Source organism: Macaca fascicularis, chromosome 19 (genome assembly GCF_037993035.2).
Source record: "Macaca fascicularis isolate 582-1 chromosome 19, T2T-MFA8v1.1".
NCBI classification, from domain to species: domain Eukaryota; kingdom Metazoa; phylum Chordata; class Mammalia; order Primates; family Cercopithecidae; genus Macaca; species Macaca fascicularis.
In genome coordinates this window covers 21,682,556-21,705,619 of record NC_088393.1, presented here as the reverse complement: position 1 = coordinate 21,705,619, position 23,064 = coordinate 21,682,556, and the positions used below count along the sequence as shown (strand labels likewise).

The 23,064-nt window shown below is 36.7% G+C and overlaps 1 pseudogene; it reads right to left on the bottom strand.

Moving 5' to 3' along the window:
• Nucleotides 1–8,389: 8,389 nt before the first annotated feature.
• Nucleotides 8,390–16,286, bottom strand: LOC141409235 (uncharacterized; annotated as a pseudogene).
• Between the last annotated feature and the right edge of the window lie 6,778 nt (nucleotides 16,287–23,064).

The following is a 23,064-nucleotide window of genomic DNA, read 5'->3' as shown; positions in this document are numbered from 1 at the left end:
GTAGGTTATTTTCTATTTTCCCTAAGTGTCAGCTGGTCTGAGAAATAAAGAGTACAAAAGAGAGAAATTTTACAGCTGGGTCTCTGGGGGTTGCATCACATGTCGGCAGGTTCTGCGATGCCCCACTGAGCCACAAAACCAGTCAGTTTTTATTAGGGATTTCAAAAGGGGAGGGGGGTATGAATAGGGAGTGGGTCACAGAAATCACATGCTTCAGAGATCAATAAAAGATCACAAGGGCAGGGAAGCAGAGTGAGATCACAAGGCCAGGGTGAAACTAGGATTACTGATGAAGGTCCATGTCCCGCTGGGCACACATTGTCATTGATAAACATCTTAACAGGAAACAGTGTTTGAGAGCAGACAGCTGGTCTGACTAGAATTCACCAGGCTGGAATTTCCTAATCATTGCAAGCCTGAGGGCACTGCAGGAGACCAGGGCATATTTCATCCCTTATCTTCAACTGCATAAGACAGACACTCTTAGAGTGACCGTTTTCGAGACCTCCCCCTGGGAATGCATTCTTTTCCCAGGGCTATTCCTTGCTGAGGAAAAGAATTCAGCGATATTTCTCCTATTAGCTTTTTGTAAGAAGAGAAATATGACTCTGTTCTGCCCAGCCCCGCAGACTCTCAGACCTTATGATTTTCTCCCTTGTTCCCTGAAAATCACTGTTATTCTGTTCTTTTCAAGGTGCCCAGATTTCATATTGTTCAAACACACATGCTTTACAAACAATTTGTGCAGATAACGCAATCATCACAGGGTCCTGAGGCGACATACATCCTCAGCTTATGAAGATGACAGGATTACGAGATTAAAGTAAAGACAGGCATAGGAAATTATAAGAGTATTGATTGGGGAAGTGATAAATGTCCATGAAATCTTCACAATTTATGTTCAGAGATTGCAGTAAAGACAGGCATAAGAAATTATAAAAGTCTTAATTTGGGGAACTAACCAATGTCCATGAAATCTTCATAATTTATGTTCTTCTGCCATGGCTTCAGCAGGTCCCTCCGTTTGGGGTCCCTGACTTCCCGCAACAATAACCATAGAAACTCTGATATTTGACAGCATGTTCTGGACCCAGCACATTGCAAGGGAGGAGCCAATGTACTTTAGGATTTTTACTTTAAGATTGGGGCACCTGGAGTTTCTGGTGCTGATGGTAATGGTATGAAAGACACGAAGGGGGCAGGTGTTGCTTATGGTCCAATGACTGGCCACTCTGTGAACACAGTAAACTAGTTTGCATGCAAAATAACAGGAAATGTTTTAACCAAAAAGCTATCATAATCTCTGAAGCTTTTCCAGAGAAAATGACTAAGAAGTTGGCTACAGTTTGGTGACTAAAAACTGTAGACTGAACTTGTAACACTAAAAAAAAAAAAAAAAAAAAAAAAAAAAAAACCTAAAAATAAAAATAAAAAAAAAATTAACACTAAAAAAAACTTGTAACACTAAGATAAAATGAGAGTGAGAAATTCCTCCAAATTATAATATCAATATGGAAAAGAAACATGTTTCTATATTTCAAATCACAGAAGTTATTTTATTATTCTCCAACATTTCATACTCAAACTTAAAAATAGAAGATTCTGCATGGAAATGTACATTGTGCTGTAAGTATATCATAGAAAATTAAATTTAAAATTATTCACTTACCATTAGCTCTCTTAAAAATTTTATTTCTAAGGTACATTTTCTAGCACATGGCTGGAGTGCAATTGTGCGATCTCGGCTCACCACAACATCTGCCTCCCAGGCTCAAGCGATTCTCCTGCCTCAGCCTCCCAAGTAACTGGGAGTATAGGCATGTGCCACCACACCTGCCTAATTTTGTATTTTTAGTAGAGACGGGGTTTCTCCATGTTGATCAGGCTGGTCATGAACTCTTGACCTCAGGTATCTGCTCATCTCAGCATCCCAAAGCGTTGGGATTTACAGGCTTGAGCCACCATGCCCAGCCAAGATTTTTCTTTTACAAAGAAAAACAATGCTGATTTAATCCTGTTACCTGTGGATAGTGTATACTTTTCATCTTAATTAAATGATCTGAAATTTATATTGATAAGCAAACTCGTCAGTTAAAAATAATTTTTCAGTGTATTAAAAATAGCAACTTGTGGCCGGGCGCGGTGGCTCAAGCCTGTAATCCCAGCACTTTGGGAGGCCGAGATGGGCGGATCACGAGGTCAGGAGATCGAGACCATCCTGGCTAACACGGTGAAACCCCGTCTCTACTAAAAAATACAAAAAATTAGCCGGGCGAGGTGGCGGGCGCCTGTAGTCCCAGCTACTTGGAGGCTGAGGCCGGAGAATGGCGTGAACCCGGGAGGCGGAGCTTGCAGTGAGCTGAGATCCGGCCACTGCACTCCAGCCTGGGCTACAGAGCGAGACTCCGTCTCAAAAAAAAAAAAAAAAAAAAAAAAAAAAAAAAAAAAAAATAGCAACTTGCTCATCAAAACCTACAAAGTACCATTTGAAATGACATGGCATGAAGACAACAGTGAGTAAACTGTAGCTATAACACAGAAAAGAAGAAGGGCTGTGATGCATACATGGTTAGAATACACATAATGAGACAAACAAAACTGAAGATAATTAGGAAATAATACATGCAGAATTTCTCCATGATCCATTTATGCCTAGTGTTCCATTATTGGATCGCTAAGCATGTGGGAGTTATTTATATCCTATGGCTCAAGGTCATCACCAAAAATCTGATTGCAAAAATTCAAAAAATTGTAACCTCAGGCATAAATAGGTTGAATTCAGCAAGATTCAGCTTTGCAGCCTGGAAATAATGTTCTCTTCACCTGAAGAATCAATTTTATTTCTTCACCATTGATATTTTCCATCACTGACTTGAAATTACAAACTAACTTTAGCAGAAATATTTGTGACGTATTATGGAGCATCTGTTACACAGCAAAAACTGACAGGTGTGTTTCCTACATTTATATATAAAAACATTCTCATGACTTATTAAGCTTCCCTAATACCTAAACATTGACTCAATATATCAATTATAAAAACAGAAAGGAGCAATAAAGAAAAGAAAGCTTACATAGGATTCTCCAATTAAAAGAACAAAGTGGAGTGTTGTAACTAAATAAAATGTAATTTAATACACTAATTATGGAATTACATCAAAATTATTTTGTCTGCACTACTAAATTTTATAAAAATCTTTTAATTACAGGCTAGCTCATGTAATGAATAATTTATTAACTAAAATATATACATACATGTATATATATTTATATATAATGAATTATTCACATAATGAATAATTCATTAACCATAATATATACATACATGTGTATGTGTGTGTGTGTACATATATATAAATAAAATATGGTTTGGCTCTGTGTCTTCACCCAAATCTTGAATTGTACTCCCATAATTCCCACTTGTGGGAGGGACCCAATGGGAGATAATTTGAGTCCTGGTGGCAGTTTCCCCCATACTGTTTTCATGGTAGTGAATAAGTCTCATGAGACCTGATGGTTTTATCATGGGTTTCCGCTTTTGCATCTTTCTCCTTTTCTCTTGCTGCTGCCATGTAAGATGTGCCTTTTGCCGCTCACTATGATTCTGAGGCCTCCCCAGCCATGTAAAACTGTAAGTTCAATTAAACCTCTTTGTCTTCCCGGTCTCGAGTATGTCTTTATCAGCAGTGTGAAAACAGATTAATACAGTAAATTGGTACCAGTAGAGTGGGGTGTTGCTGTAAAGATACCCAAAATGTGAAAGTGCCTTTGGAATTGGGTAACAGGCGGAGGTTGAAATGGATGTTCTGAGAAATTCAAGACAGCTGCTGCAGAAATTTGCAAAAGTAACAAGGGGCCAAATGTTAATTCCCAAGACAATGGGGAAAATGCTTCTGGGGCACATCAGAGGTCTTCGCAGCAGTCTCTCCCATCACAGGCCTGCAGGCCTAGGAGAAAATGATGTCCTGCATCCCAGCCACTCCAGCTGTGGTTGAAAGAGGCCAATGTAGAGGTTAGGCCATGGCTTTAGAGGGTGCAAGCCTCAAGCCTTGGCAGATTCCATGTGGTGGTAAGCCTGTGGATGCACAGAAGTCGAGAATTAAAGTTTTGGAACCTCTACTTAGATTTCAGAAAATGTATGATATGCCTGGATGCCCAGGCAGAAGTTTGCTGCAGGGGTGGGGTGTTCATGGAGAACCTCTACTAGGGCAGTGCAGAAGGGAAATGTGGGGTCAGAGTCTCCACACAGAGTCCCTGCTGGGGCACCACCTAGTAAAACTGTGAGGACAGGGTCACTGTCCTCCAGACCCCAGAATGGTAGAGGCACCAACAAACCACAGACACTCAATGCCAACCCGTGAATGCAGCTGGAAGGGAGGTTGTACCCTGCAAAGCCACAGGGGCAAAGGTGCCCAAGACCATGGGAACCCACCTCTTTTTTTTTTTTTTTTTTTTTTTTTTTTTTTTTTTTTGAGGCGGAGTCTCGCTCTGTTGCCCAGGCTGGAGTGCAGTGGCCGGATCTCAGCTCACTGGAAGCTCCACCTCCCGGGTTGACGCCATTCTCCTGCCTTAGCCTCCCGAGTAGCTGGGACTACAGGCGCCCGCCACCTCGCCCGGCTAGTTTTTTGTATTTTTTAGTAGAGACGGGGTTTCACCGTGTTAGCCAGGATGGTCTCGATCTCCTGACCTCGTGATCCACCCGTCTCGGCCTCCCAAAGTGCTGGGATTACAGGCTTGAGCCACCGCGCCCGGCCAAGGGAACCCACCTCTTGCATCAGCTTGACACAGATATGAGACTTGTCATCAAAGATCATTTTGGAGCTTTGACTGCCCTGCTTGATTTTGGACTTGCATAGGGCCAGTAGCCCCTTTGTTTTGGCCAATTGTCTCCATTTGGAATGGCTGTATTTACCAAATGCCTTTACCTCCATTGTATCTGGGAAGTAACTAACTTGCTTTTGATTATACAGGCTCTTAGGTGGAAGGGACTTGCCTTGTCTTAGATAAGACTTTGGACTGTGGACCTTTGAGTTAGTGCTGAAATGAGTTAAGACTTTGGAGGACTGTTGGGAAGGCGTGATTGGTTTGGAAATGTGCAGACATGAGATTTGGAGGGGGCAGAGGCAGAATGATGTGGTTTGGCTCTGTCTCCACCCAAATCTGAACTTGAATTATACTCCCATAAATCCCACATGTTGTGGGAGGGACTCGATGGGAGATAACTAGAACCATGGGGGTGGTTTCCCCCATACTGGTCTCATGGTAGTAAGTCTAACAAGATCTGATGGTTTTGTCAGGAGTTTCCACTTTTGCATCTTTTTCCTTTTCCTTGCCACCGCCATGTAAGAAGTGCATTTTGGCTCCCACCATGATTGTGAGGCCTCGCCAGCCATGTGGAATTGTAAGTCCAGTTAAATTTCTTTTTCTTCCCAGTCTTGGATATGTCTTCATCAGCAGCATGAAAATGGACTAATATATACAAACAAAAATATTAGGGGTATAGCATGAGTGTCAGGCAAGTAAATACAGAGAATTTGCATTGGGAGATTCAGAACTATAAGCCATAGATTGTATAGTAATCAATTCAATACAAGGCAGACAATATACATTTGGTTTCAGCATTTTTGAAGTTTTAAATTTTCTGGTAGTCACCTTGTTAAAATTATTTATTTTGTTCCAATATTGCTCTTTTCTTCTGAAAATAAGTACAAACTCATACACAAACACACTTAAATACTTCATAATTTTCTTTCAGCTAATGCTCATATTTAGACTAACCTATTTAACTGTATGTAAATCAAAATTAAAAGTCTGTATGTGTTTGCAGGCAGACAGGCCACATGTTCAAAGAGAAATATATAAGAAATTTTAAAAATATACATTTATTCAGGACTCAAAAATGTATGGATTTATACAGGTATATATTTTTTATTAGTACCACAAAAATAGGCCTGTAATCAATAGCAATTTAATTGTTATTTTAAAATAACTAAAAGTGTAGAACTGGATTGTTTGTAATACAAAAGATAAATGCTACAGGTGACAGATACCTCAACCCGGATGTGAGTATTCTTGTATCAAAATATACCATATATGCTTGGGTAGAGTGAGTCACACCTGTAATCCCAGCACTTTGGGGGGCCGAGGCAAGTGGATCACCTGAGGTCGTGAATTCGACACCAGCCTGACCAACATGGAGAAACACCATCTCTACTAAAAATGCAAAATTAACCAGGCATGGTGGTACGTGCCTGTAATCCCAGCGACTCGGGAGGCTGAGACAGGAGAATTGTTTGAACCTGAGAGGTGGAGGTTGTGGTGAGCCGAGATCACGCCATTGCACTCTTGTTGTCTGGGCAACAAAAGCAAAACTGTCTCAAAAAAAAAAAAATTTATGTACCAAAAATTTAAGAAAAACGAAGATAAATAATAATAAAATAATAAAGATTTAACCCATAGAAACAATATTTTTAAACTTCTTTGCAGTTTAAAGCCACTGTCAAAATAGATTACTAGAGATATTATTCCATTATATTAGCAAACACAATATTTTTACCAACTTTTACCTATACTGTTGAGTAAGGTGGACTAGATTTAAGTTAGTGACATAACACTTTATTGAATGCACAATAGTATTTAACATGTTAAAAATATTGAATTGAAATATTAACTTCATACATAATCTAACATTATTAAATGTACTACATTTTATTATACAGAAGTACAGTTAGTAAAATGCAGTATCCATTTATTTAATGTTAAATAAAATTAAAAATGTTTTCTTCTAATGATAATGCAGAATACTACCCAGAACACTTACCTCAACAAAATAAAGAAAAAAGAAAAAGAAACAGAACACCTACCTCATGCATCACTCAATATTATAAGTCAACCACAAAGAGCCTCTCCACTTAGATTTTCATCATGCATCTTACATGTTAATGTCCTTACTCTTTCATGAAAAAGGCCATCAACAATGCCCACCTAGTAAATAAGACTCTCTCATATCTTTGATGCAGCAACAATTGATCACAGCCTTTTACATGTGAATCTAATAGCAATGAAGAAACAGCAGAAAATAATTTGAGAGTTGTATTATGGAATTAATCACTTTTCAGAAAATATAATTTTTTCAAGGAATGAAGTATACTTTGAATGTAATTTTAACTCTGCAAAAAAACCTCTCCTTTTAAAGTTATATAAAAAATTTTTCTACTAACGTTAGTTTTATTTTCTGTACTTAACATTTTGATTTGGAGTAATATCTGAAGTGCCAGTGACATAAGTAGTGAATTCTCTAATATTTACAAAGACAGAATTTTGGATTAAGTATTTTTAACTTTTACTGGATCTGCAAAACTATATATTAGCATAACTCTCTGGTGTTTCCTAAGCTGTAGATTTTTAAAGTCTTTTTTCAAAATTATTACATTTGCAGGGTTTTTTTTCCCAATATAAATTCCCTGATGTTGAATAAAGTTTGAACAACTACTTCAGAGGTTTCCTCTAGTACAAAATGTATACAGTAAGATCTGTGATACAACTAAAGGTACTGCAACCCTCTTTACATTTGTAATGTTCGTCTTCAAAATAAATATTATTCTTCACTTTACAGGCTAATATTTTTTGAAAGATCCTTTGACAGTGATTGTATTTACAATGCTTTTATTAAGTACGAACTCTCTGATGTTGAGTAATATGTGAGCAGATATTAATGGCTTTCACAGTCTTCATATTTGTACAGTTTTTCTCAGGTATAAATGTTTTCCTGTGCAATATAAGATATTAGCGTTGGTTAAAAGTTCTGCCACATTGTTCACAAATGTAGTTTTGTCCAGTATAAATTACCTACAATCCTGTCATGCTTACCTACAATTAAGTGTGACAACTATTTAGAGGTTTGTCACATTCTTCACATTTCTAGGATTTCTCACCACTATGATTTCTTTTATGTTTAGAAAATTTTGAGGTTTTCTCAAAAGTATTGTCAAATCTTTCTGGTTTGTAGAGTTTATCCACAGTATGAATTATCTTAAGTTTGTTAAAAATGGAGGACTTGTTAAAGGCTTTGCCATATTTTTCACACTCATAGGGTTTTCTCCAGTATGAATTTTCTTATGTTTAGTAAGAGTTAAGTACTGGTTAAAGGCTTTTCCACAGTCTGCACATTTATATGGTTTCTCTCCAGTATGAATTTCCTTGCTTAGAAAAGTTTGAGGTGTTGTCAAAAGCACTGTCACCTTTTTCTGTTTTGTAGAGTTTCAATCCAATGTGAATTATTTTATGTCTGTGAAGAATTGAGGACTTGTTAAAAGACTTTCCCACATTCTTCACACTTGCAGGGTTTCTCTCCAGTATGGATTTTCTTATGTTTAGTAAGGTTTGATGATCAGTTAAAAGCTTTGCCACATTCTTCATATTTGTAGGGTTTCTCTCCAGCATGAATTATCTTATTTGTAGTAAGGATTGAGGATCAACTAAAAGTATTGCCACATTTTTCACATTTGTAGTGCTTCTCTCCAATATGAATTACTTTATGCGTAGGAAGTTGTAAGGACTGGCTAAAGGCTTTGCCACATTCTTCACATTTGAGGGGTTTCTCTTTAGTATGAATTAACTTATTCATGGTAAGATTTGAGGATTCATTAAATGCTTTGCCACATTTGTAGGGTTTGAATTCTCTGAGGTTTGTAAGAGTTGAGGACCAGTTAAAGCCTTTGCCACATTCTTCACATTTGTAGGGCTTCACTCCAGTATGAATTCTCCTGTGTATAGTAAGGGTTAAGGAACAGTTAAATCCTTTGCCACATTCTTTACATGTGTAGGGTTTCTCTCCAGCATGATTTTATGTGTAGTAGGGGTTGAAGATTGGTTAAAAGCTTTGCCACATTCTTCATATTTGAAAGGTTTCTCTCCAGTATGAATTCTCTCTTATGTTTAGTAAGAGTTGAGGGCAGGTTAAAGCTTTTGCCACATTCTTCACATTTGTAGGGTTTCTCTTCAGTATGAATTACCTTACGTTTAGAAAGGGTTGAAGAACAGTTAAAGCCTTTGTCACATTCTTCACATTTGTAGGGTTTCTCCCCAGTATGAATTATCTTATGTTTAGTAAAAGTTGAGAACCAGTTAAAGGCTTTGCCACATTCTTTACATTTGTAGTGTTTCTCTCCAGTATGAATTCTTTTATGTGTAGTAAAGTGTGAGGAGCAGTTAAAAGCATTGCCACATTGTTCACATTTGTGGGGTCTTTATCCAGTATGAATTCTCTTGTGTGTAGTAAGGTGTGAGGACCAGTGAAAGGCTTTGCCAGATCCTTCACATCTGTAGGGTTTCTCTCTTGTATAAATTATCTCATGTGTATTAAGGGTTGAAGACTGCTTGAAAGCTTTGCCAAATTCTTCACATTTGTAGGATTTCTCTCCAGTATGAATTCCCCTGTGTCTAGTAAGGAGTGAGAACCAGTTAAAGACTTTGCCACATTCTTCACATTGGTAGGAATTCTCTCTAATAGAAAAATCTTCTATGTTGAGTTAAGTATAAAAGCATACAAAATGATTTGTCACATTTTTTACATTTGAAAGGTTTCTTTCCAGTATGTCTTATTTCTACTTGAATTTGAAAATTTATGAAAGACTTTCACATATTTAGGACATTGAAATATTTTGCTCTCAGTGGTTATCAAACACTGGTTTAGTCCATCACAACCTTCTTTGTGCACATTACACTCATCTACACTCTTATGGCTTTTTGTTAATTGTAAATTCTCATGTCCACATTTTCCATATCTTCTCAGTACCACTTTTTGGAAAGAATTTTTTATGTCTTGCTCTGGCCTAAGGTCTTGGGCAAAATGAGAACATATACCTGAAAGAAATAAAAACAGATTACTTCACTTACTAGACTCAGATGGATATGGTTTGCAAATCTCACCTATAAAATTATACAAACTACAAACAAGATGGCAAAGCAAAATACTGAAAGTCCTAATTTCTTTGTAGACATATAAATGTAACAAAAACACTAACCAAAATACATGTGAGGAAATTTTATAAATGAGTTAAGTTTGTGAAGTGCCCCAGGTGAGCACAATGCAAAGAGTGACATAGAAGAAAAAGGAAAATCTGTTAAGTTTACCTAACACAGCTCTTTCTGGTCCCCAATATAACATATGGCCTTTAGAAGAAAATTGCCAACTTTTGGCTTTTTTATAAAAGGAAAATACTGATTCATACATCTTCATTACTTGCTTCTAGAGACCTTTTCAGACACTGGTTTCTGCCTATTATAATATATAGTGCTGAAAGAAATGGTGGCATACTTTGGAATGACAGTTTAAGTCTGCTGAAACTATAGTTAAATCTTAAAGCAGCAGAGAGACTGCAGTACCACAGACAGAAAGCAATTGTAGCAAGTGATTACTATTAAGAAGAAACACGAATAAATGCCTTTAACTAAAAAATAAACACAAAATTACTGACAGGACATATTCTAAGGACATGTTTGAGAGTCTCCCAGAATCTCTAACCAAGACAATGGTTTTCAGACTATGCCAGGAAAAGCTATCTTATAAAGATGGTGACAGGTAACATTTTTTAATGTCCAAATTTCAATCAAAGACTACAATGTATAAAAAATAGGGCAATATGGTGCCACCAAAAATATTACAACATTTTCAGAAAAACATCATAAAAGAGATGTATACATTTATTTTTAAAAAGGAAAATAAATTGAATAATGCTCAGTGGGTGCAACAGAAACACAGAGAACCATAGAAAACCAAAAAAATGGGAACAAGAACAAAAATATTTAAAAATATCAAAAAAACAGAAACTGGATGTAAAAATACAACAAAGAATAGCTGAAAACTCTTGAAAGAGAAATTGATATAGAAATGAAGAAGCTCAACACAAAAACTAAGATACAAAAATATATTGATAACAAACATATATAAAAGCACTATTTCAAAGTCACAGACAAGAAGAGAATCTTGGAAACTGCAAGATGAAAGTGATGTGTCATTTGCAAGCGTAGTCTTATGAGATAGCCAGTAAATTGCCAACAAAACTTTTGCAGGCCAGAAGGGAACTGTGTAATATAGTCAAAGTCCTGAAAAAAACAGCAATCAAGTAAGTATAATACCATCAGCACGTCTGTCCTGCAAATAGACAAAAACCTTCAAAAATAACCAAATTCTGAAAAAGTATATTGGCATTCCATACGTCCTACATATGCTGAAAGCAGCTGCTTCTACTGAAAATAACACGATTCAACAAAACAACAAATAATCATATTAAATACATTATTTTCTGGGAAAGATATGCACATATGCAAAAATTGAATTTCATAGCATTATAATGTGCAAAAAACATTTCTAATTATTCTCTAAAATTTGAAAGAGAAAATCACAGAAATCATTATATATACCTATTAATAAATATACCACATAAAAAGATACAATTAGCATTATCAATCAGGCCAGGCGCAGTGGCTCATGCCTGTAATCCCAGCACTTTGGGAGGCTGAGATGGGTGGATCACGAGGTCAGAAGAATGAGACTATCCTGGCTAACACGGTGAAACCCTGTCTCTACTAAAAATACAAAAAAATCAGCTGGGCGTGGTGGTGGTGGGTGCTTGTAGTCTCAGCTACTCGGGAGGCTGAGGCAGGAGAATGGTGTGAACCCAGGAGGCAGAGCTTGCCGTGAGCTGAGATCGTACCACTGCACTTCAGCCTGGGTGACAGAATGAGACTCCATCTTAAAAAAAAAAAAAAAAAAAAAGCAATATCAATCACAAGTTTAAGGGCAGATGTAATGAGAAATTTTTTTTTTTTTTTTGCATGCAACTGAATTTCCTTTTTTACCAGAATTATTTCTATTATTGTATCTTTTAGAGGTTTTATGTAATTCCTAAGGTACCACAAAGAACATGTCAGTGTAGATACACAAAGCAAAATAAGAGGAACTAAAAGCTTATCAATATAAAAATAAGGCCGGGCGCGGTGGCTCAAGCCTGTAATCCCAGTACTTTGGGAGGCCGAGGCGGGTGGATCACGAAGTCAGGAGATCGAGACCATCCTGGCTAACACGGTGAAACCCCGTCTCTACTAAAAAAAAATACAAAAAACTAGCCGGGCGTGGTGGCGGGCGCCTGTAGTCCCAGCTACTCGGAGGCTGAGGCAGGAGAATGGCGTAAACCCGGGAGGCGGAGCTTGCAGTGAGCCGAGATCGCGCCACTGCACTCCAGCCTGGGTGACACAGCGAGACTCCGTCTCAAAAAAAAAAAAAAAAAAAAAAATATATATATATATAAAAATAAACAAGATGACCAGGTGCAGTGGCTCATGCCTGTAATCCCAGCATTTTGGGAGACCAAGGCAGACAGATCACTTGAGGTCAGGAGTTCAAGACCAGCGTGACCAACATGGGGAAACCCCGTCTCCACTAAAAATACAAAAATTAGCTGGGTGTGCTGTCGGGTGCCTGTAATCCCAGCTACTTGGGACGCTGAGGCAGGAGAATCACTTGCACCTGGGAGGCAGAGGTTGCAGTGAAACAAGATCATGCCATTGCACTCCAGTCTGGGCAACAAGAGCAAGACTCCATCTCAAAAAAAAATTTAAAAAAAGACACAAAAAAACAGAAAAAGAGAAAATGAGGGACAAAGATAAAATAATGAAATAAAACAATATAGTAACATCAGCATGTCTTTCTGCTTTAAAAATTACATATAATTTTCTAATAAAGAGACTTTCAATAAAGGGATTTATTTTAAAAATTTAAAAAGTGATATCCAACTTACCTTTATACAAGGGTAATCTGAGATCTAGTGATTAAAAAAAGACTAAAACTGACAAGATGGATGTAGAAATTGCATGCAAATATTAATCAAATGAGAGCGAAAGAGGTCCAAGTGTATTAAGCAAGCTACATCTTAAATCAAAAATGGTATATTTTATAAAATGTACTTTAAGTTAAAACTGCAAGAAGACAAAGAAGGACATTAAACAATAATATATTTATTTACTGGGAACATATGGCAAATTTATGTGTGTGTGTGTATCTCACATGGTTTCCAAATATATAAAGCAAATATTTGACAGAATGGAAGAAACACCAAGATACCAGTAAAAGTATAGTAGGACATTTTGATGCTTCACTTTCTGTATAAAAATAAAACAGCATGTTAGTAAGTGAAGAGAAGACTTGAAAGCAGTGTAAAACCATTATTTCTTTTTTTTTTTTTTTTTTTTTTTTTGAGACGGAGTCTCGCTCTGTCACCCAGGCTGGAGTGCAGTGGCCGGATCTCAGCTCACTGCAAGCTCCGCCTCCCGGGTTCACGCCATTCTCCTGCCTCAGCCTCCCGAGTAGCTGGGACTACAGGCGCCTGCCACCTCGCCCGGCTAAGTTTTTGTATTTTTAGTAGAGGGTTTCACTGTGTTAGCCAGGATGGTCTCGATCTCCTGACCTCGTGATCCGCCCGTCTCGGCCTCCCAAAGTGCTGGGATTACAGACTTGAGCCACCGCGCCCGGCCGTAAAACCATTATTTCTAAGAGAGGTATAGAGAAGACTCCTCAACAATATCAGGATACACAACCTTCTCAATAGCTCATACAACATTCTCCTTGATAGACCACCTGTTAGGCCAAAAAAATTTACAAATTTGTTAAAACTGAAATTTTATAGATTCTATTACCAAAATAAAATGAGTATAGAGAAAAATTAAAAATTTACATATATGGAAATTAAACAACACACACTTCAGTATGCTCCTGTTCAAAGGTTGAAATGATTAATATTTTGAGGATATCCATACTGCTTAATGTAATCTACAGATTTAATGTTATATTTTTTCTAATTTTTATTGCATTTTTGAAGAACTAGAAACAGCAGCCCCAAAAGCATATAAAATCTCAAGAGACAATGAAGTTCAAAACAATATTTTTTTTAAAAAAAATACAATGTGAAAAGCATTACAGTTCCTGATTTCAAAGCACATTATAAAGCTAAAGAATTAAAACAATTTGGCATGAGAATAATGGCTAAAAAGTGGACTAATAAAATGGAATGTTGCATATATATAAACTTTCACATATATAGTCACATAAAGAGTTATTTGTATACCCATTACTATTGCAGCATTGTTACTGAAAGCCGGTAGGTAGAGCAATGAAAATTTCTGTCACCAAATCATTCAGTAGATATAATTTGAAATATAAAAATACTGAAATATAAGCCAGGATTTTAAAGAGAGGAAATATTCTAACAACTATAAGTATAAAGCTTGATGATATTATGCAAAATGAAATGAGCCAGCCACAAAAAGACAGAGGTTGTATGAGATATATGAATCAGTTATACTCTTTTTTTTCTTTATTATACTTTAAGTTCTAGGGTACATGTGCACAACATGCAGGTTTGTTACATATGTATACATGTGCCATGTTGGTGTGCTGCACCCCAGTTGTACTCTTAAAAATAAAACAAACAGTGGTGTTTGCAAAGTGCCAGGAAATCAGAAAAATTGGTCGTTGTTTAATTTATATTGAGATTTAGCTTTGCAAAATAAAAACATTCTAGGGATATGTTGCATAACATTGTCAATATAATTAATATGTCTAAACAAAATATTTTAAAATATTTGAAATTTTGTTATGCGTTTTTTTGACAAGTAAAAATAAACAATAATACCTTAAAAGATACAGATAGTTTTAGTATTATTTTCAAATCCAAAAACATCTCTTCCACACAAAAATAATATAGATTCACAATAGATATTGAAATTAGGAGAATTTTTATGATTGCTCACCTAGACAAGATTGAATAACCACTCACAACAAACTTACATAACAAATATACAAGTCATAAAAAATACAGGAATAATATTTATACAGGCAGACAAGCATAGAGGTAATTATACTGGCAGAAGACATGTGGTTGATTCACATTTGATGTTGCTTGACACTATCTTAAATTTTACAGAGTCAAACATTGTCATTTACAATTATAATATCAACTAAAACATCAAAACACAAGTAACTGGTGTGAAGGGGCATGCCCTAAAATACATAACATACACAAAAATTGCAAAACAAAATTAAAATATGGATCACAAAACTTATCAGACACCATCAAGTAGACTGATATATTCATGAAAGGCATCTTAGATGAACAATATAGGGAAAAAAGTAATACAAAGGTTACTTGAAGCCAAAAAAGGCTGATGTCTTCCCCAATGTTTATGTAATAAAAAAATTCTAACCAATAATACTTAATTCAAAATTATTTTACTTCAAAAACAAGATAAAAATAAAGACTTTCCAAAATAAAAATTCAAGGTGTTAATTAAAACTAGCACAGTCCTAAGAAAAACTGTTACATGGTGGCCAGGCACAGTGGCTCATACCTGTAATTCTACAGCTTTAGGAAGTCAAGACAATCAGGTCACTTAAGACCAGTAGTTCAAGATCTGCCTGAGAAACATAGTGAGACTCTGCATATAAATAGACAGAAATGCTAAAATTAGTCCATTATGTTGAAAAATAAAATGATGCTTAATGGCATCATGAAACCATATATAAATATAAAGCTCTCTATGAAATGTAAATATGCAGACACATATAGAAATTTTTCCTATCATAACGATGCTACATAAAATCCTTAAAGTTCTTCTAGATATAAAAAAAAGATATAAATCTCCATAAATCGGTTAACAGACGCGCAATGTAAGACATTATGATCTGTAATATCAACAAACTGGAAAATAGAACATTATAGGTTTTGTATTTAACTGAAGGTGTATGAGATTAAAATATATTGTTTTAACTTTAAGATATTTACTGTAATCTCCATTTTTCAACATAGTTACATCAGATGTCAAGATGATTACATTATATTTATGGATAGTATGCAAAACAAAATGAAAAAATAATTGAAGCATGTCACAACAAAATTAAACAAAAATTAAGGCAGTGAAACAGGAAATGAGAAACAAACACATAAAACAGTAACAATGAGGTGGTTTCTGCAGACTCAGTCTTTCCCCAAGCTGGCTCTGAGGAATCTAAGCACTTTAGATGAGTGGAATTCTTTCCAGTGAAGCACACTCTTTCCACCAAGGGGCGCCAGAGTGCTTTGTTAAGTGATTCCCTGATCTCATGCATCCTGAGAGGTGGAGACCTCCCAAGAGACATCATCAGACAACATACACAGGAGTGTTCCCACTGTCATCAGGTCGGTGCTTCTCTGCAACAAAGATTCCAGAGGAAAAAGCAGATGACTAGTCATCTCTGCTGTTCTGCAGCCTCCACTGGTGACATCTCCAGGTGTGGGATGGACCCAGGCTAATACTGTCTGGAGCAAACCCCAACCAAACTGCAGAAGCTCTACAGAAGAGATCCCTGACTGTTAAAAGAAAACCAAACAAACAGAAAGCAATAACAACAGCATCAACAAAAAAGTTCCCAAAAAACCTTATCCAAATTTTGACATTCTCAAAGACTATGTATACTCACAAAGGTGAGAAAGAATCCACACAAGAATGCTGAAGACTTAAAAAGCCAGAATGCCTCTTCTTCTCCAAATGATTGCAACACCTCTCCAGCAATGAAACAGACCTGGGCAGAAGCTGAGATAGATGAATTAACAGAAGTAGGCTCTAGAAGGTGGGTAACAATGAACTTTGCTGAGCTAAGACAGCATGTCCTAACCCAATGAAAAGATGCTAAGAACCATGAAAAACATTACAGGAGCTGTTAACCTGAATAAACAGTTTAGAGGGACCATAAATGAACTGAACTGTGTTTTTTGGTTCCTCAATAATCGAGTAGACCAAGCAGAGAAAAGAATTTCAGAGCTTGAAGACCATCTTGCTGAAATGAGACATGCAGACAAGATTTAAGTAAAAAGAATAAAAAGAAATGAAAAAATCTCTGAGAACTATGTGATTATGTAAAAAGACAACCTACATCTGACTGGGATACCTTAAAGCGATGGGGAGAATGGAACCAAGTTGTAAAATATACTTCAGGATATCATCCAGAAGAACTTTTCTAACCTAACAAGAGAGTCCAACATTTAAATTCAGAAAGTCCAGAGAACCCAGTAAGATACTCCATGAGAAAACCAATCCCAAGACATGGAATCATCAGATTCTTCAAGGTTGAAATTCAGGAGGATAGGAAGAATCAATATTGTGAAAATGGCCATACTGCCCAAGGTAATTTATAGATTCAATGCCATCCCCATTAAGCTACCAATGGCTTTCTTCACAGAATTGGAAAAAACTGCTTTAAAGTTCATATGGAACCAAAAAAGACCCCAAATTGCCAAGACAATCCTAAGCCAAAAGAACAAAGCTGGAGGCCTCACGCTACCTGACTTCAAACTATACTACAAGGCTACAGTAACCAAAACAGCATGGCACTGGTACCAAAACAAAGATATAGACCAATGGAACAAAACAGAGCCCTCAGAAATAATACCACACATCTACAGCCATCTAATCTTTGATAAACCTGACAAAAGCAAGAAATGGGGAAAGGATTCCCTATTTAATAAATGGTGCTGGAAAAAATGGCTAGCCATAAGCAGAAAGCTGAAACTAGATCCTTTCCTTACTCCTTATACGAAAATTAATTCAAGATGGATTAGAGACTTAAATGTTAGACCAAAAATCATACAAACCCTAGAAGAAAGCCTAGGTAATACCATTCAGGATATAGGCATGGGCAAGGACTTCATGTCTAAAACACCAAAAGCAATGGCAACAAGCCAAAATTGACAAGTGGGATCTAATTAAACTAAGGAGCTTCTGCACAGCAAAATAAACTACCATCAGAGTGAACTGGCAACCTACAGAATGGGAGAAAATTTTTGCAGTCTACTCATCTGACAAAGGGCTAATATCCAGAACCTACAAAGAACTCAAACAAATTTACAAGAAAAAAACAAACAACCCCATCAAAAAGTGGGCAAAGGATATGAACAGACACTTCTCAAAAGAAGACATTCATACAGCCAACAGACACATGAAAAAATGCTCATCATCACTCACCATCAGAGAAATGCAAATCAAAACCACAATGAGATACCATCTCACACCAGGTAGAATGGCAATTATTAAAAAGTCAGGAAACAACAGGTGCTGGAGAGGATGTGGAGAAATAGGAACACTTTTACACTGTTGTTGGGATTGTAAACTAGTTCAACCATTGTGGAAAACAGTGTGGCGATTCCTCAAGGATCTAGAACTAGATGTACCATTTGACCCAGCAATCCCATTACTGGGTATATATGCAAAGGATTATAAATCCTGCTGCTATAAAGACACATGCACACGTATGCTTGTTGCAGCACTATTCACAATAGCAAAGACTTGGAATCAACCCAAATGTCCATCACTGACAGACTGGATTAAGAAAATGTGGCACATATACACCATGGAATACTATGCAGCTATAAAAAAGGATGAGTTCATGTCCTTTGTAGGGACATGGATACAGCTGGAAACCATCATTCTCAGTAAATTATTGCAAGAACAGAAAACCAAACACCGATTGTTCTCACTCATAGGTGGGAGTTGAACAATGAGATCACTTGGACACAGGAAGGGGAACATCACACACCGGGCCTATTGTGGGGAGGGGGGAGAGGAGGGATAGCATTAGGAGATATACCTAACGTAAATGATGAGTTAATGGGTGCAGCACACCAACATGGCACACATATACATATGTAACAAACCTGCACGTTGTGCACATGTACCCTAGAACTTAAAGTATAATAATAATAATAATAATAATAATAATAATAATAATAAAGAAATTCAGGAAAAAATGATAAGGGCAGCCAGAGAGAAAGGCCAGGTAATCTACAAAGAGAAGCCCATCAGACTAACAGTGGAACTCCAAGCAGAAACCCTACAAGCCAGAAAAGATAGAAGGCCAATATTCAACATTCTTATAGAAAAGAATTTCCAACCCAGAATTTTATATCCACCAAAACTAAACTTTATATGTGAAAGAGAAGTAAAATATTTTTCAGACAAGCAAATGCTGAAGGAATTCATCATCATCAGGCTTACCTTGCAAGAGCTCCTGAAAAAAAATCACTAAATATGGAAATGAAAAACTATTATCAGACACTGCAAAAACACACTGAAGTACGAACACCAATGACATTTTCAAACAACTACATCAACAAGTCTGCAAAACACCCAGCTAGCACTATGAGGAAAGGATCAAATTTACACATAACAATATTAATCTAACATGTAAATGGGCTAAATGCCTCAATTTAAAGACACAGAATGGCAAGCTGGATAAAGAGTCAAGACTTATTTGTCTGCTGTATTTAAAAGACTCATCTTACATGCAAAGACACATGTAGGCTCAAAATAAAGGAATAGGGGGAAATTTACAAAACAAATGAAAGCAGAAAAAACCAAGGGTTGTAATCATAGTTTCTGACAAAACAGACTTTAAACCAATAAAGATCAAAAAGGACAAAGAAGGGCATTACATCATGGTAAAGGGATCAATTCAAAGAGCACCCAGATTCATAAAACACATTCTTAGATACCTTAAAAGAAACTTAGAGTCCCACAAAATAATAGTGGGAGACTTTAAGATCCACTGTCAATATTAGACAGATCACTGAGACAGAAAACTAACAAGGCTATTTAGGACTTAAACTGAAATCTGGGTCAAGTGGACCTGATACATATCTACAGAACTCTCCAGGCAAAATCAACACAATACACATTCTTCTAAGTGCCACGTGGCACTTACTCTAAAACTGATCACAAAATTGAAAGTAAAACACTCCTCAGCAAATGCAAAAGAAACAAAATTATAACAAAGTCTCTCAGGCCACAGTGCAATCAAATTAGAACTCAAAAGCAAGAAACTCACTTAAAACCACACAATTACATGGAAATTGAACAACCTGCTCCTGAATGACTTCTAGGTAAATAATTAAATTGAAGCAGAAATCAAGAAATTCTTTGAAACCAATGACAACAAAGAGACAACATACCAGAATATCTGGGATGCAGCTAAAGCAGTGTTAAGGGGGACATTTGTAACACTAAATACCCACATCAAAAAGCTAGAAAGATCTTAAGTTGACACCCTAACATCACAACTAAAAGAATGAGAGCACCAAGAGCAAACAAACCCCAAAGCCAGCAGAAGACAAGAAATAACCAAGATCAGAGTGAAAGTGAAGGAATGAGAGACACAAGAAAACTCTTCAAAAAGTCAATAAATCCAGGAGCTGGTTTTTTGACAAAATTAATAAAATAGATGGACTGCTAGCTATACTAATAAAAAAGAAAATAGAGAAGAAAAAAATAGACACAATAAAAAATAATAAAGGAAATATTATCACTGACCCCCACAGAAATACAAAAAACCATCAGCAAGTACTATAAACACCTCTATGCACATAAACTGGAAAATCTAGAAAAAAACAGATAAAATCCTGGACACATCTACCCTTTCAAGACTGAACCAAAAAGAAGCTGAATTCCTGAATAAACCAATAACAAGTTCTGAAATTGAGGCAGTAATAATTAGCCTACCCACCAAGGAAAGCCCAGGACCAGATGGATTTACAGCTGAATTCTACTAGAGGGACAAAGAGAAGCTGGTATTATTTCTTCTGAAGCTATTCCAAATGATAGAAAAAGAGGGACTTCTCCTTAACTCATTCTATGAGGCGGCATCATCCTGATACCAAAACCTGGCAGAGATATAACAACAACAACAAAACTTCAAGCCAATATTCCCGATAAACGTCAATGCAAAAATTCTCTATAAAATACTGGCAAACCAAATCCAGCAGCACATTAAAAAGCTTATCCACCATGATGAGGTCGGCTTCATCCCTGGGAATCAAGACTGGGTCAACATACACAAAACAAAAAACTGTAATTTATCATATAAACAGACCTAAAGGAAAAAACACATGATTATTTCAATAGATGCAGAATAGGCATTCAATCAAATTCAACATCCCTTCATGTTAAAAAAAACTCTCAATAAACTAGGTATTCATGGAACATACCTCAAAATAACAAGAGCCATTTATGACAAACCCACAGCCAATATCATACTAAAAGGGCAAAACTTGAAAACTGGTCAAGACAAGAATGCCTTCTCTCAACACTCCTATTTAACATAGTTTTGGAAGTTCTGCCCAGGGAAATTAGGCAAGATAAATAAATAAAAGGTATTCAAATAGGAAGAGAGGAAGTCAAATTTTCTCTCTTTGCAGATGACATAATCCTGTACTCAGAAAGTTCCACTGTCTCAGCCCAAAAGCTTTTTTAGCTGATAAGCAACTTCAGCAGTTTCAGGATATAAAATCAATGTGCAAAAATCACAAGCATTTCAATACACCAACAATAGACAAGCAGAGAGTCAAATTATGAATGAAATCCCATTCACAATTGCTACAAAGAGAATAAAATACCTAGGAATAGGAATGCAGCTAACATGGGAAGTGAAGGACCTCTTCAAGAAGAACTACAAACCACCACTCAAGGAAATCAGAGGACATCAACAAATGGAAAAATATTCCATGCTCATGGATGGAATCAATGTGAAAACGGCCAACCTGCCCAATGTAATTTATAGATTCAATGCTATTCCAACTAAACTACTATTGACATTATTCACAGAATTAGAAAAAACTATTTAAGAATTCGTATGGAATCCCAAGAGACCCCATATAGCCAAGATAATCCCAGCCAAAAAGAACAAAATTGGAGGCATCATGATATCTGACTCAAGCCATATTACAAGGCTGTAGTAACCAAAACAGCCAGGTACTGGTATAAAAACAGACACAGAGGCCAATGGAACAGAACAGAGAACTCAGAAATAAGACTGCATGTCTACAACCATCTGATCTTTAAAAAAAAAAAACTAACAAAAACAAGCAACAGGGAAAGGATTCCCTGTTTAATACATGCTGCTGGGGACCAGGTGCGGTAGATCGCCTGAGGTCAGGAGTTCAAGACCAGCCTGACCAATATGGTGAAACCCCATCTCTACTAAAAATACAAAAATTAGCTGAGAGCTGGGCGTGATGGCTCACGCCTGTAATCCCAGCATTTTAGGAGACTGAGGTGAGTGGATTACCTGAAGTCAGGAGTTCAAGACCAGCCTGCCCAAAATAGTGAAACTTGTCTCTACTAAAAATACAAAAATTAGCTAAATGACATGGCAGGCACCTGTAATCCCAGCTATTCATGATGCTAAGGCAGGAGAATCGCTAGCACCTGGGAGGTGGAGGTTGTAGTGAGCCCAGATTGCCCCATTGCACTCCAGCCTAGGGGACAGAGCGAGACTCCATCTCAAAAAAAAAATTAGCTGGGTGTGGTGGCATGTACCTCTAGTCCCAGCTACTTGGGACACTGAGGCAGGAGAATTGCTTGAACCCAGGTGGCAGAGGTTGCAGTGAGCCGAGCTTGCACCACTGTACTCCAGCCTGGGCGACAGAGTGACCCTCCATCTCAAAATAAATAAATAAATAAATAAATAAATAAATAAGTAAATAAATAATAAATGGTGCTGGGAAAACTGGCTAACCATATGCAAAAAATTGAAACTGGACCCCTTCCTTACAGCTATACAAAAATTAACTCAGGATGGATTAAAGACTTAAATGTGAAACCCAGAACAGTAAAAACCCTAGAAGAAAACCTAGGCAATACCATTTAGGACATTGGCACATGCAAAGATTTCATGATGAAAATGTCAAAAGCAATGGCAACAAAAGCAAAAATTGACAAATTGGATCTAATTAAACTAAAGAGCTTCTGAACAGTGAAAGAAACTATCATTAGAGTGAACAGGCAACCTAAAAAATGGGAATAAACTTTTGCAATATATCCATCTGACAAAAGTTAATATCCACAGTCTACAAGGAGCTTAAACTAATTAACAAGAATAGAATGAACAACCCCGTTAAAAAGTGGGCAAAGAACATGAACAGACACTTCTCAAAAGAAGACATTCAGGTGGCCAACAAACAAACAAAAGCTCAACTTCAGTGA